The 17,042-nt window shown below is 42.9% G+C and overlaps 1 protein-coding gene across 1 annotated transcript in view; it reads right to left on the reverse strand.

Moving 5' to 3' along the window:
• Tenm4 (teneurin transmembrane protein 4) overlaps positions 1–17,042 on the reverse strand; it is a 724,757-nt gene that overhangs the window by 672,143 nt on the left and 35,572 nt on the right. The gene's annotated exons all lie outside the window — the stretch shown is intronic.

Genomic DNA, 17,042 nt, shown 5'->3' on the forward strand with positions numbered 1-17,042 from the left:
GCACTGCCCCAGACTCCACTGGAGGTATTACATAATATACAGTAAATGCAACCTATTTCCCTTCAAAATCTAAAAAAATCCTCAGATTCCTAAACACATTTGACCCCGAGGGCTCTGGATGATGGACTGTGGACATTCATTTATTACTTCCACGGGACAGCTCTAATCACTCCTTTTGCTCCTGTCAACCAAGATACCCAAAATTGGCTTTGGACGATACCCATATGACTTTTTTTTTCTCTTTGAAACAATATATTGTTGGATCCAATAAACAGCCTCCTTCTTTTTATGCAGTAGATATTTGAAAAACCACTTACTTCTAACTGACAGAGTTAAGCAAGCTGTTCGAAGACAGAAAACTCTAGCTCTGAGGTCAAGGGCAGCCAACATCCACCATGGCTTAGCCCAGGGAACACTGCAGTTGGAGATGGAACAGGAGTCTCAGGCAAAAACCTTTATCCATATCTCACAGCCCACAATAACTCTTTCCTGATGACAATGCTCATGGGATATTCCACAAGGCCACAGAAGGCAGGTGCTAAAGGTAGGCACCACACAGCATCTGTGCACTGAGAAGTAGAAAGAGCTAGGTGAATGCAAACACCAGTTTATAGGCTAATTCGGAGATACTCCCTTGGGTAACAACCTCAGGGCAGTGAAAGGACAGGCTGCATGAACAGCCAGAAGACTGCCGGCTTGTTCATGAAATCCCCCTTCAAGGAAGAAAAGTTTCAGGTAGAAAATGTGTCATATTTTTCCATACGGAAAAGTTTGGGGTTCTTGCTTCCCCAAGCAGTATATATAGGCCCTCTCCCTTCCTTTCCTCTTCCCTGTGGCACAGAAGAGACAGCCATGTGCTGAGAAGCAGAGGTCCCGAGCTCTGTTCTCCAGTTCCTATTCATCTAGGGTAGTCATAGACCTTTTACACATCACCTTCCAAGTGTTTTGTTTGAAGCCATTCAATTTGTAATACTTTGCAATGGCAGCCCGAGGAAGCTAATACACCAACCAAGCCACCATGTAGAGAGAGCCCAGAGTTATAGCATAAAGCAAGAAGCAGTGGATTCCTCCCTGAATGCTTATGCTTACAATTCTTGCCATCTCGTCATGTCAGCCTTTGCCTTCCACTCCTGAGCTCAATCAATTCTGACTTGTGAGCAAGATATCGCTGAAATGGAACCACATAGACGCTAACCACATTTTCTAAAGTTGATATAGCAAATGATAGCTGGGCACCTACTATATTCCAGGACACGCGTGGAGGATATGGAAGTGAACCACACAGACTCCATCCTTGGTGGGGGAGACTTTTCAATCTAGGAGGAGGACACTTTAAACAGAGCTTGCACCCGATGACACATTATTAGGTGAGACCTGGCATGCATGGTACTTGAGGAAATGCAGCAGAAAGTGGAAACATAATCTGCTAAATCTGTCACCAGCTTCACCTTGACAAACTCATACAAGTTCTGAAATCATCATGCAGGTATCAGATCACTCTTCAGCTCAAGACCTTGCTGTGACGGCTAGTGGCTATGGCACCTCCTGGGTTTTATCCAGTTATCTCCCCTCTGGACATTCTTTTTCTGCATGTTTACCATTCACTCATCCTTTTTTTTAGGTACCAGGAATTGAACTCAGGACCTTGCACTTAACCAAGCAGGTGTGGTACCACTTAGCTAAATCCCGGGCCCCATCTACTTCTCTTTTACAAACACTATATACTGGCTCTAGTACATGGAAAATCAACAAGGACCTTGGGGAATCTTGAGTTAGAATCCTGGAATGGCTCAGCTGTATTTCCTTCAATATCATAGACTGTTTATCAGAGTCTATTCTGGAGCTTTATACTCAGGACACAAACATTAGTAGAGTAGGATTCTCCCTGCTCTCAAATAACTAAAGAGCCAGTTGGAGGTCCACGGACTTGGTTTGCTCATCTGTAAAATGGAGGTAATATTAGTCTTACTTTACAGTGAACGTGACAATTACAGGTGTACCTGATGTCCACCAATCAGGGGTACAGCATACAACAGATCCACCTGTAAGCATTTCCCTGGTGTATGTTTGCTTAAACCGCCCCCTGCCTAAGTCCTTCCCTTTCATCTCTACCTCTTCCTGTCCAATCCATTTCTATGACTCAGATAAAATCCTGATCCTTCCATAGGCTTTTCTTGACCAGCCTAAGCCCTGCTTAGAATTCCATCCTCTCGATATTCTCCCCAATTGCGTGGTCCAATTAGGTATCGGTTCTTTTGTTCATGTCTTATGCCATCCTAGCTCATTGCCTCTCGTGTTCTTTGTACCATGCTTTATATTTAATTCTTCTTCAAGGAGTATCTACAGGCTGGTTCCCTCATTGACTGCTTCATTATGCAAGGCCCCCCTAAAAGGGAGAAAAAGACCCCCCAAGGATTGGGTCGCTCAGGAGCCAGCCCTCCCTAAAAGTTGAGACAAGAGAACCATCCTCAACAGAAACCCTGTGACCCCCAGACCTGAAGAGCCTCCTCACTTCTGCCTTCCTGGTTTCCCAAGCAGCCAGCTATTCATGCTGTCACAGGGCCCATTGCTTCTTGGGGAGGGGAAATGGCTGCCAAATTGCAATTCTAATTGGGACACAAGCAGGGGAGTGGCTGGAGACACAAGTTGCAGCATCTTCCTCCCTCTTTTTGGGTGCTTCCAGGTGGTTACACGTAGCGTTCCCTCCTCTGACCTTCAGGCGTGGTGGCTGTTGCATCTCCCTACCTCCCAGAGCCTTTCTTAGAGACATTAAATCTCTCAGGAACAAAGAAAGGAGAGCAACTTGAAAACTCGAGTCACCAAAACCAAGAAAAAGATTCAAGCAAAGGCTCCTCTCTGAGTCTGCAGGGCAATGGTTGGCAGATCTTGCGGCGCTGTCAGTGATAAAGGGGTCTTTGCCTTTCATTCTTCCTATTTCTTCTTGCTCTCAACGCCCCCACTCCAATGCTGAGGATCAAACCCAGGGCCTCACACAAGCTAGGTAAGTGCTCTGCTACCGAGACCATCCCCAGCCCTCATTACGTCTCTGTGCGGATTTTTCAGGATGCCTGTGCCAAGGACCTTTGCAGCTTGATTAAGAACATGGGAGTCTCATCAGGGACTTCTGAGGGCAGACCTCTGGCCCAGAAGAGCAAGTAGCAGACTTTGGCTTGAGTCATTATGCAGAGCGACTCAAAGGCTTGAGATCCAGAAAGAAGTCAGAGCTAAGAAAGCAAAGGCCATTCCAGCTAGCTATGGCTGATGATATAAAATTCATGATGGCCTAGGATGTACCAGGCAGAGTGCTCATTGATTTTCATATACAATTTTATCTCATCTTCAAAACAGTCCTGTGATATGGATACTACAGATATTAACACCTCCATTTTGCAAAAAGGAGAAACCAAAGTCTAAGGGACTAAGTAAGCTGAACAAGGTCAGAAAGCCTTGTGGTAGCATTGGGACTCTAATACAGGTCTGGGTGAGCATGTGCTATGTGCTTACCGGGGGACCCCACTGATTATCAATCCTGTGTTCCCTCTAGAAACTATTTTCTGAGTTAAGCATCTGTCCTCAATTTTTTTCTTTTTTCGGCATCCAAATAATCCTTTTCTAGGCCAGAGGTAGCTGCCACTCATGGTCAATGAGGAAGGACATCCAGATGACTAGAAAGAGCATAAAAGTCATTAGAAAGCACAATGGGCTGGTTGATTTGGTGCCAGAAAGGCAGAAGTGATGAGGCCATTTGGTCTGGGGGTCACAGGGCTTCTACTCAGGAGTCCTCTTCTCAGAATTTTCAGGAAGGGCTGCCTGCGGAGAGGCCCAAAGCTTGGGAAGGTTTTGACTGTTTTCCCCTCTTCTTCTGGGACCTGAAAGCAATCAGCAAACCTATTTACACATACTGTCAAATGGAGCTTACATGGGGGAGAGTTAGGAGGAAAACAGTCTGGCATTTTAAAATGCCGACTCTATGCCACCATGCAAGACCCATTTATATGAGGTTTCTCATTAAATCTCCATGACAATCTTCCACGGAAGGTATCATTATTATCTTATACTCTGAAGAAAAATGAAGGCTCAGAGAGACTATTTTTTAATTAATGAATTTACATCTGTGTGTTTATTTACATTTAGCCTGACTTATACAAGAAAAATTTTAAGGCGTCCAGTACAGACAGTCAGATAGTAGACAGTGTGGAATATGGCCCCAGGTTGCTGCAAGTTCTGTGCTTTTCTTGTACTCGCAGGCTTTGAAGCACCACCACACCTGTCCTTTAACCCAGAACCCCCACCCATGGGTTCAAAGTAGGAGTTCTTTCGCAAAGGCACAATTTACCTGTGAATTTTCAGAAGCAGCAGACAAGTACAGGTTGGGGTGTTACCCTGCAGGACCCCAGGGCACCACTGTCACCTGCAAACTGGATGACTCTGCTGAGATCACTAAACCTCCCTGGCTTTTATTTCTCATCCATTTATATCATAGGGTTATTAATAGTGGTTGCCTTTCCTCGCTTGCAGGGCTATGAAGGGAAGTGAGAGAAGGGGATGTAAATGCACTCTTAAACCATAAACTGCTGTATCAACATCAACACAAGAGTTTATTTGCATTCCTACCTCCGTTATGGTACTAAATAATATGGGCCCAGTACAACCCAAGTTTAAGTACAGTGTGCTCAGGGCTGACTGTAGAATTTATTCAACTGTATTCAATAAACACATGTTGAGTACGGAGCTCTGTGCTACAAGACAATCAGGCAGACACTGGTACACACTCACACAAAACCTTAGGGCCACAGTGTATTTGGGGTGGAAGTCAGAGAAGCCTGTATAGAGGCCAGTGGAGCCGATCCAGGGTAGATAGAAAAGACAGGGTAGTACAGAAAAGGAGCTGCCTGCTGACAAGGAGTCACAGAGACTGAGTCCGACAAAAGTAGGATTTGACCAAGGCATTCTAAGAACAGGGGACCTAAAGGCCACACAGAGCCTTGAACAGGATGGCAGGTGGAAGGAAGCAGGCAAGTTCAAGGTGGAAGAGGGCGCCTTGTAGGTTCACGTGTGCCCAGCAGGCCAGGCTCCATCCTCAGTGGGACCTTATGACTCTTTACAAACAGGAGTATGGAGACAGCCCAAATCTCACCAACCCCAAATGACTCCTAGCATTTCTTTTGCCATTTCTTACTCTGATTTTTCAGCAATTTCTCAAAGGAAAACCAGTCCACCTGACATAATTTGAGCTCCAAATGTTTTAGTGAGCAGAAATCTATGGTTCCATATTCTTCCCCTGGGAGGGGGAATCAGCTGAGTACTTATTTCCCATATTTACATGTTGTCTTCTTGCTTGGAGCACTTATCTGGACAAGAGCCAATCTGGGGAGGGGGCAGAGAAAGACTCAAAGTCAAGAAGGAAAAACAGTTGGTGTGGGAGTATTTTCTGTTTTGTCAGAACAATGTGATGACTTGAATTCTTTGGAATTTGAGAGGAGAACTTAAGCTAGACGGGAACTTAGAAATGATCTTGTCCAACATGTTACCTAGGGCAAGATTCCCTTACAAAACAGCCTGCCTGATTTATCATTCACCAAGTCTTCCCTTGAATAAAGTTTGTTTGTTAACTTGATAAAACGATGGATCTTACTTCTGGTGGAAACACATATACTACACATCAAAAGAGGGAAGCAGAGGGAAAATGCTGATTTTTTTTTTCTAACAGTGAAATTTGGCTGCTCTACGTGCATGGCTTGAGCTAGTATGACCTTATTCAAGACATTCACTTGACTGAGTTTCTTACTCTGTAAAGAGTGGGTTACAAAACCTTTGCTATTGGGGTTGTTATGCTGATCAAGTGGAATTATTGTACATAATGTGCCCAGCAGATTTTCCTGGCATGCAACTGACACTCGATAAATGGTAATTATTATTATCTCATTAGCCCAAACTCCACCCAAGGCAAAAACCCTTCTTTAAACAATGCTGACAGACTAGAGAGTTATCATGTCTCTTCTTGAATGGATATTTGTTGACCTATTTGGCAAGCAGTTGACTCTACATGCTTGAAAGACATGTAAACACACACACACACACACACACACACACACACACACACTCCCTTTAGAATTATTTCTCCAAGCCCCCTCCAAAGCAGATGCAATATCAACAAGACCACATCTCTCTCCTCTGAGTGATATTTAATGTTTAAGTTCCCAGTGTGAAGCCAGATTCTAGTCTCAACTCTTTGTCCAGTCCATAATCTCCTTTCTCATTTTTTTTTAAAACTCATACTCCTTTGAAGAGCTTCCCAGAAAATTACACATCCATGGAACAAATTACCTACAAGTTGAGGAGTGCTGCAGACCTTGCAAAGAGTTTTGTGCATTCCAGGTGGAACTCTGCTATTCTAGCACCTCACAAAATGAGGCTCAAAGGTGCAGACAGTCATTGTTTTCTCCTTAAGTGAACATCCTTCCTCCGTAGCCTCTCCTCCGGGTGCTCCTCCTGTAACTTCAGGAAAGGGACACTGAACTGACCCTGTTCCATTGCCTGGGCTCTGGTTTCACTCATTATTTGCAAAGTGGAAAAGTCGTAATAATAATTTTTTTTTATAATAATAATAATAATTGTAATAATACCTAGACCATAGTGCTATTTTGAGAAAAAAAACAGCAGACTGCAGTATAAATTCCAATTTCCCATCTAGTGCCTCTTTAAGCCTCAGTTTCTTCATTTACAAAATGGAAACAACAATCTTGCCTCATACGGCTAAGGGGAAGGCTGAAGGGGACAGTGCACATTGATGCATAGCACAGTGCCTGGCACTCAGTAAACACACAACTGAAGTTTGTGTTATCATTTGCCCTCATATATCCATTCCCTTTCCCTCCTCCCCCCGCTGACACGACAGTGTGCCATCTTTCCATACCTTCAGCTCCAGGCAAGGACTCCACAGTCCTGCCTGTCATGCCTGAGGTATCCGACAGAGGGCGCTCTGCCCAAATTAGACTTGGGACAGCAGAGAGCATGCCAGCCTCTCCTCTAGAGCGAGTCTGATTGGCATTTATAAAGTCTTTGCTAAAATAAGAACAAAATGAACCACTGATTTACAGATAGTTTAGTAGGTTGAAGTACTTCATAAACAAGGGGTTGGGCTGGGGATTAAGCTCAGCGGTTCCATTGCCTGCCTGGCAAGTGCAAGGTCCCGAGTTCGATCCCCGGTACCAAATAAACATACAAACAAACAAACAAACAAATAGGTTTGGAGAAACAGAAATAATCAATAGGATAAGTTTAAGACTCTTAATATCCTTCCCCTTTTTGTTTCCCTGGCTTCTTCCCTCCCTCTCTTCCTTTGAAACAAACATATTGGGTGGTTACCTGTGTAGGACTGTGCTAGGCACTGGAATAGAGACAAGCTGTGGATTCTGCCCTCTAGGAGCTCACAGTCTAGCAGCGGAATAGATCTATAGAAAGAGCACGGTCTGACAAATCCCCCTGCGAGGAAAGTGCATGCCAAGTCTCGGACTTGTGTGGGATAGCAAGAAATGAGGAATTTCTTCCAGAGAAGGTGACACTCAAATCGAGACCTTCCTGACTATTTTTATTAGACATTTTTGCTGGTTATAAAAGTAATACACTGTTCAATAGTGTCAGAAAAGGAAAGCATCAACCATTATCTCACTACTCTAGGCAACCACCGATACATTCCATAGTATTTCTCCATCAAGCTTTCAACCCATATTTAACAAAAATGAGCTTAGTATGTCTATACAGTGTGAAAGGTTCCCCTCTTCACTTGACCCTGAAGCACTTTCCATCAGCTCTGTCCAGAAGAGTGACCCTGGATCTTTGAACTGGGGGAACAAGCCCAGAAGCCCAGGAGAGAGGGCTGGCCTCAAAGAGAGACAACAAGCTGGGTGTTGCTGAGCAGGTCTGGCTGGTGGTCCCTGCGGAGCACCCTTCCATGGGAGGGGTCCTGGAGATCTGGGCGTGGCTCTCAGGAGACAGTTCAGGACTAGAGGGTCCTCAGCACACAGGAGGTTGACGCCATGGGGATGGATGAGACCCCTCAGAGAGGGTGTGCAGGGTGAGCAGAGATGACTAGGGTAAGGTCCCTGCCCTCTAGAAGCTCACAGTCTAGTTGTGTTCATGTGCAAGTCATCTACCCCCAGCTAGATTGTAAGCTCCTTGAGGGCAGTTACCATTTCACACACAGCAGTCCCTTGCCAACCTTGGGGGTTAGGTTTCTGAAAACCCCTGGGACAGGAGAAGTCAGGCTTGAGGAATTTAGGACCTTACTGGGGAAAAAATAGGGTTAGGGGAATGAAGTCACGAGCGAACTTGTAAAATCATCATACTTTTTACACTGACATAAAGAAAAATGAGAATGACAGCATAATCAAAACATCAAATATCAGTGACACTTAAATCATCAACATATTCTTAAATGAACAACATATACTTTACAATTTATTTGAATTTCTCATCCATTCTTTTAGTAGGGCTCTCCCCTCACAGCTGAAACAATATGTTTGCAAATTCATTTTTTTGCATTGCTAGAAAACATACTTGCTAAGAGTCATCTTTTGTTTTTTTGTTTTTCTTTTTTTCTATGGGACTGAGGATTGAACCTGGAGCCTCGAGTATGTTAGGCAAGTACTTGGCCAGTAAGCTACATCCTCAGCTCTTTCCTAAAATTTTATTTTGAGACTGAGTCTCACTAAATCTCCCAGGCTCAAACTTGCAATCCTCCTGCCTCAACTTACCAGTAGCTGGCATTACAGGTATGTCCCACCATGCTTGGCTAAGACTCACTTTCGTCTGTGTGCTTTCCCATCTAAACATTCAATGTCTTTTTATTTTTTGTTTTGTTTTGGATATTTTCAATGCTAGGGGTTTAATCTAGGACCTCATACATGCTAGGCAAGTGCTGTACTACTGAGCTGCACTCCAAGCTCATGCATGTTGGTTTTCATAACTGTGAGGTCTGACTCCTACCTCCTGGTCCCACCTGAAAATGTCAATACACATCCACATCCCATGGGCCAGGAGCAGAGCATTTCCTTCTGAAGTCTGACAGACTCTACCCCTCTCCTCTTCCCTCACTTCACTGAATACACTATTCTGCTCTGTATCCAGTTCAGCTATTTTCGTCTTCCCGGCCTCTGGACAAATTTCACCAATTCCCTATGGGCATGGACAGAGAACCCTGTCTGACCATGGATTCTTGGAGGCTTTGGAAAAAGTTTGTGAAAGTGAAGCTGTCAGCATTAAAATTTAGTGTCTTTTTTTGGTAGACCTAGTGCATCATTCATGCACTAGCTTATAATGGGCACTCAAAGAATTCTTGTTGAACTTAGCAATTTCCTAGCCCAAAGAAAAGGATGTGCATGTTTTTCCTTTTTCTCTCTACTCACTGCTCCAAATGAATATAAAACCTTCACACAGTGTAGACACTGAAATATTTGTAGGCACATTTAATTTTCCCATCTGTCAGGTCATGACAACAGAAGCAACTAATAGATGCAATCTATCTGTATTCATGAAGGCAATTTTGAGTTCCACATGACACACTGTCAATAGACTCAAAAGATATAGCTCCTAGTGAAGGAATTCTCCATCTTTTCCAGTTCGTAGACCACTTGAATAAAGCCAAAGATCTACTAACCAATGGTTACTTTATGCACGTTGATGACATAAAACATTATTATCTTGACTAAATGAGAGGACTAGTGTGATTCGATGAGGTACCAACAGAACAATTATTTCTTTTAAGTGAAGTAATAATAAGTTACATTTACACACCACTTTACAGTTTATACAATACTTTTACAGCCATTTTTATCTCACTTTTTCGTCACATCAACTGTGAGGTGGTCGGGGAAGGCTGCTTCATTTTGCAGGTGAAGAAACTGAGGCTTAGTCTAAAGAAAGGGTCAAAAGAGGATAATTCACTAGCTCTACCAGAGTTCTGACTCTAGGGGGTTACCAATGCAAAAACAAAGCTGAAGCATCAGACTGTTTTATTTCCATGTAAGTGCACATTTTCCTGCTTCCTGAACCCAACCCGGTTCCCCTATCTACAAGCCACCCACAAGTGGCTACCCAACCTGGCCTGAGTCCATGGTCATATGATGAGAAATGACACCTGGCCTTTCAAACATGCATGGCCTCATTTTATCCCCACGACAGCTCAGAGGTGGGGGTGTGGTGGCTCTGCTGCTCCATCTAGCCACAAAGGAGGCCATAACAGGTGAGGGAACTGGTTGGCTCTCAGTGCTTTAAGCAGAAGTTAGTCTGTCCAACTGTGTAGTCTTCTTTCCCATGGATCCTTCAGGCTAACAAGTGGTGAGTAGCAGAACTAAAATGTAAACCCAGGTCATCTGATTCTAGATTCTCATGAAATAGTTCTTTCTCTCAAAACAGCAAACAATGGGTAGGATGGTGATAAATCTCTGGAGGCCTCTCACAGGCCTGCTGTCATTTGATCCTCTATGAAATGCTCAGAATGATCATTACCCTGGAGACATGCAGAAAATAAGCTCAACGAGTGCAACAGCTTGACCAAGGTCACCTGTCTAGAGAATAACAGAGCCAGGATTTGGACTCAGTTTGGTTCCTGGACAGCAGGGCAGGCCCATGGAGCACTTCAGCAATACACTAGCCAGCTCTACTTCAGTGTCCAGCACTGTGCCAATGGGCCCAGGGGATGCTGCCAGCCTGAGGGCGAGGCTTCTCAACAGGGGTCATCAGGTCAACTAAAATTGACCACCTGACATTGTGACTAAGCCAGAAAAAAATAAAAGGACCCAAATCCTTACTGGAAAACAAATGCATATTTTAAATTAATTCACTGAGACCCACGATTCCAACGGCAGCGAAACAAAAACTTGGAAAAAAGGAAGTAGAAGTTGCATTTTCTCATGTCACAAGATCTTTCACTCATGGGCAAAGAAGAGAGGACAGTGAACAAGAGAACAAGAGGTTCAAATTATCCACCATCTTCAGTGAAAATTTAGAAATTGCAGAGACAGAAGGTATACACACTGGTAGTTTTCTTTTGGAGGTAACGAAACTGTCTCAGAAACAGACCGAAGTGATTGCTATACAACATTGTGAATGTATTAGATGCCTCTGAATTGTACTAAAGGCCTCGGAATTAGAATGGTTAAATATTAACTTTATGTTCTGTGACCTATGAGTAAATTTAAAAAAGGGGGGGATAAAAGGGAAGCTGCGTGTGCTGAGCCCAGAGTTTCATGGATGAGGATGTCTACATACTATTTGTTAGGTGAAACCCAAGACAGAAGAACCCCCTTGAACTCGATGTGTATGTGTGTACTTATGAGCAAGTGCACACACCTGTGCGTCTGCACCATAAGCAGCAAGTGGAAACGTCAACATTACATTTATACAGCTTGACTCTTCCTCTTTGGGACAGCAAATCACCACACCTTCCAAGTTTGCCAACAGTACAAATAATGACGATGGTGACAACTACACCTCTTATTAAATCATGGCAGGTGCCACTTACTGAGGGCCTGCTAGGAGCCAGGCACCTCAGTAAGGGCCTCCTATGTCTCAACTCATTTAATACTCACAACAATGCATGAGAAAGGAACTCTTTGATTTTTCAGGTGAGGAAACAAAGGATAACAAGTTAAGTACTTGTCCAAGGTCACATCTCAGTAATGGCAGAGCCAAGATTTTGATGAGGTCTATCTGTTTGATGCCTGTGATTTTGTTTTGTTTTGTTTTGTTTTTTTTTCTTTTTTTCTTTTTGAGACAGGTTCTCACTATGTAGTTGAGACAGACCTGGAATTCACTTTGTAGCCCAGGCTGGTCTTGAACTCACAGTGATCCTCCTGCCTCAGCCTCGCAAGTCTGGAATTACTGGTGTGCACCACCACGCCAGGCTTGATGCCTGTGATTTGATGCAAGAGGAAGAACACAGTCAATGCTCCAAATTGTAGAGAGTGTCTTAAAATACAAAAAAAGCACTCTTAAATGACACATAAGCATTTCAGCCAGATTAATATGCTTACAAATTTACTTCAATTGTTTCTATGTCTTTTATATCTTTGAATTAAAGCAATAGATGCAATCATACCATGTTCTCCCCTTTATATTGCACCATAAATATTGTCCCACATCTCCACACTACTTGTGTAAATCATTCAGAGAAACATCCTGCCCCAGAGAAGCCATAGCTGACCCACAGTATAGAGCAGATGGGTGCTTCCCAGTCATTTGCACATATTAATAATGCCATAGTGAGTGAGCATTTCTGTCCATATACTTTCTCTCAATCTACAGCTGTTTTCTTAAGAATTTGTGGATTCCAGATGTGCTCTGGACTTCATGTCTTTATCTGGAACCCGGATTGGGCAAGCATCACTCGTTAGTTTTTGTAATACACACACAGCTCACCCCAGAGTGAGGACCTGAATCTTTGGAGGATGGGGTGTTCACTTTACTGGCCTTGGTCTGTGCCGGGACTGACACTCCCAGCTGCCTCCACTCTTGACCTGATGCACAGAGAGACAGACAATCTTGACCAAAGAGACGCTTCCTCTCCTCACCACGTTAACTCCCAGCCAGTGCAACCTGAAGACTGTCAACCATCCAGCTTCTCAGACGAGGTTCCCTTTCCCTTCTTCTTGTCCCACCGCAGCCACAGGTTTCTCGTGCTAACATAATATGTTTTCTTTAAATTCAACTCTTTGTTTCTTGAAACAATGTATTTAAAAGGAAACTATCTCATTATGGTAATTTAGGAAACATCATTTCTTCTTGGATGGTGAAAACAACACAAGGAGAATATGGTGACCTCATTATCCAAACTTAGATCTTTGTTAGGGTGATGTGCAAGCATCACTGTGGTATTAAATAGCTACTTACACCAAAATTAGGCCCTCTCCTCAACTAATCACAAACAAAGAAGAGGAATTGAAATCAGACTTGTCACCACGTGATTCAATGTTATCTAACACCTTGCTTAGGTAACACACACAACTATTTGGTTCCTGTCCCTGGTGGAAAATACTGATCTGTCTCATCTTCTCCATTTATAGGAATAAAAGATCCTCAGTTAGGTGAGAGGGCCTTTGTCACATCCAATCTTGGTGGCAAAGCAGAGCCGAGAATCCAGGTCTGCTGACTCCAAAGTCTTATTTGATAGCTTTCTGAAAAAGTCATTTTTTAAAAAATGTAGGACAGTGAAGTATATAGGGAGAAAATTTTACTTTGATCTTTTCTGGTAAGATCCCAAAGCATGTTTTGATTGAAGAGGTTAAATAAACATTTATATTAAAAAATCAGTCAGCAAGTAAATTACTGATCATCTACTTTTGTGCCAGACACTGTGCTATATGCCGGGAGTGTGATAGAAAACAAGAGATAGCTTCCTGCCTTCAGCCCCAAACCCACCAGTGTATATAGGATAATTTTTGGACTAGAAGTAGCATCTGTGCATTGATCTCTTAGTTCACTGCTCCACAAACAGGCATGAGCACCTCCTGTGTGTCTGATTTCCACTGATGATTACAGGTGCACGATGGTCACTTTTAGATAGTTGTTCTGATAGCTGACTTAACTGCTAGAATTCAAACATAATGATGGAAGGGCTTAAAAATATGACTTACATTAGTCACAGGAAACTATTTCATAAAACAGGTGCTGAGCTTCTTAGTGAAGAATACAATTTAAAAAAACATTAACCAGGCTGGGGATGTAGCTCAGGGGTAGAGCACTTCCCTAGAATGTATGAGGCTCTGGGTTCAATCCCCAGTACCGCAGAATAAATAAATTAAAAGCATTAACCAGTTTAGATACTGCTACTAAGACCCAATATAAGCAAACTAATCATATAATTATTAACAGTTAGCTAATATTTATTGGATACTTATGATATACTTGGCACTATGCTAAACATTATGCAGATACTGACTCACTTAATCCTCATAGAATCCTATGAAAGATCATCATTATTTTCGCAACACACAGAATCAGGAACCAAGGCATCTAGAAGCTAATCCATTTTTCCAAGACTGCACAGCTAATAAGTAATGAGGCCTACATACCAATCCATTCCGTGACTCTGACTATAATTTAAAAACTTTTGAAAATTTGCAAGGCATCACTTCCTGGAAGGAAATAAGTGTTTGGAACATTTTTTCACTTTATATTCAGGAAGAAGAAGTAAAACATTCTACCAAAGTTTAAGCACCAGTTTAGCATTTATTAGTAGCAGGCCAATAAGTGTGGCAGTGCTTCCCAAACTTTGCTGAGCATGAGAATCACCTGCACGGCTTGATAAGGCAGGGATGGCTGAGACCCACTCTAGAGTTTCCCATCTAGGTCTAGACTGGAGCCTGAGGGTTTGCATTTCTATCAAGTTGCCCTACAAGGCAGATGTTGCTGGTCTGTAGACCACACTTTGAGAGACACTAAGTAACTGATTACTGTGTTATAAAGGCAGACAAACTTGGGTCTGAATTTTGATTTGTCCCCTTACTTTATATGTGACCTTAGGTGTTTTCAAAGGAGAGTATTGCTATTGGATAAAATCACTGTAAGGGTTACATTAATGATACTATATATACAATCTGCCACACAGAAGGTATTCAACATATTGGATTTAATTATTTTCTTTCTTATTTTGCATACTACTAGGGATTGAACCAAGGGCCTTCCCACTGAGCTATACCCACAGCCCTTGTTTTATTTTCATTTAATTTTGAGACAGGGTCTTGCTAAACTACTAAGTTGACCAGTCTGGGCTCAAATATGTGACACTCCTGCCTCAGCCCATCAGGATCTTGGGACTATAGTTACACACCTTTACCTAGTTCTAATAATGTTCCTGATAAATCATCTACAGAGAAATGTAGACTGACTACTCCAAAAACTGCCCTACTGGAGATAGGAATGAATTTGTACTTTCAAGGATAGTCATATTCCATCCCAAAGAACCATGTTTGCCTTTTGTTTCCTCATTGAGTTTATCCCATGTTTGCCTTTTTTGTGCAGAAAGATGTTAGAAAATGGTGGCTGGTGAGAAAAGAAGGCATACACAATGGTAAACCCATTAGAAGTAAAGCCCACTGGTTAGGAAGGTCTGCTCTTCTCAGCACTGAGTGTAGTCATGGGAGCACTGCATTGCACAGAAGGACTTAGGCAAAATCAGAGGTGCTTGATGGGATCTGGGCTTATTTGAAGCTCACTACAGAATAATCATTATAAAATAACAATATAATTGCATGGGCTTTTAAAAGTACTTTGTTGTTGAAAGGAATAAAAGCGAAGTATTAAGTAGTCCCTTTGGTCTTTCTTTGCTTGATTTGTAAAGTATTGTTTGTGGGGAATAGTGTGTGTGTGTGTGTGTGTGTGTGTGTGTGTGCGCACATGTGTGCATGTGGTTGTTGTTGGTTTTAAAAGCCACAGAGACAAATCTTTTGTGAGCTTCTCTTCTAAAGCAGAATTTATTAAGGACTAGAAATCAGCATTGGGACTAAAAATAGCTCTGTGAGAGTGGTGGGAGTACTTGGGCACATGTTGGAGCTATCTGAGAGTGTGTGAAACATTTAAAGGTAGAATCTGGTATGACTGAGGAGGACTTATATCACCTGATGGTGGATATACTTCTAAGGCTATTTGTATGTTCTTGGGCTAAAGAAGAATAGAGCATATTTGCATGATCCAGCAAGGATGGATAAAAGGACATGGGGGATGGAAGAAACCCAGCTTGGCCAGGAATTTCTGCCTTCTGGTCCTTGACAGACACACTTTCACTCTGGTGAAAACCTCAGGTTCCCATGAGGGAGGGATGAAGGATGGCTTCTAAGGAACCATCCTACATGCTCCACAGCTGACCATTCTCATTCAGGTCCTGGTTCAAATGCTGCCTACTCCTGCCACTGCTCCATTTCTAGAAGACACAGTGGGCCCATGTGGCTTCTATGATGGTTTTCATGCCATGTAGGCTTCCTACTTCAAGCCAAACACTAGGGACTCAGAGGAGACCCATGCACAAGGCAGGGTAGGTATACCTGTGAGTTAATGTCCTAAGAAGCAATCCACACCAATAAGCATAGGTTGGTAGGTAAATACTCCAGTTTCCTGCCCCATGGAACAACTGTCCAGCAAGTACTTCAGGTCTCTCAGACAGTCCTAGGAGGACTGAGCCCCAGCTGTCCACAGAACTGACCTGATCATTAATTCACTCTCTCTTGACTTTCCCCGCCCAGTGTTCTCTCTCCCCTACACCCTCATCAGGCTTCCTGGAATCACCTCCCATATAAAGCACATATACTCAAGTCCTCTTCTTGGGGCCTGCTGGGAGAAACTAAAACTAAGACAGTGTCTAAGCTCCCACACTCTCCCCAGTCTTCATCACATTACTCTGTTTGGTTTCCTTTCTGATCACTGTCTAGGCATAGTTCTGTTTCCTCTTACTTATCTCAAGGGCAGAGCCTGGATCTACTCCTTCCCCACCAACTAGAACAGTACCTGGCCAATGCTCACTAAAAATGAATGGAATAAACAAATAAATGTCTGCCACTCTGAACTGGCTTCCTCCTGGAGCTGTTTATACAAATAGGGATTATGCTACCACTTTTGATGTCAACTCCCTCTATTTCCCAAAATAATAGTCCTGTTCTACCGTACAACTGGGAACAAGCAGCAAAGATTGGTGGAAAGCACTTTGGAATACAGAGAGATGTGTAACTTTTGGCAAGTTTTGGCCTTCTCTGAGCTTCCTTGAGGCTGTACCAAAACTAGGTAGGAATAGTATATTGCCTGCCTACTGGGTTTACAGCAGTAGATAGGGGCTTAGAGATGTGAAGTGCTTGGTACATGGTCGGCATTTAACAATTGAGAGTTCGTTTCTTTTACCTTCACTCTAAATTCCCATAATTAAGTTCCATACTCTTTATAGTTAGAAGGGATTTTTTTTATTTTGATCATCAGTTTCCATGTCAAGCCAGTCTCTGTCTTGCAGCCCTGGTTAGTCATTTGTTTCCCTCTACACACACACACACACACACACA

This window comes from Fukomys damarensis, unplaced genomic scaffold (genome assembly GCF_012274545.1).
Source record: "Fukomys damarensis isolate Sample0158 unplaced genomic scaffold, DMR_v1.0_HiC HiC_scaffold_16, whole genome shotgun sequence".
NCBI classification, from domain to species: domain Eukaryota; kingdom Metazoa; phylum Chordata; class Mammalia; order Rodentia; family Bathyergidae; genus Fukomys; species Fukomys damarensis.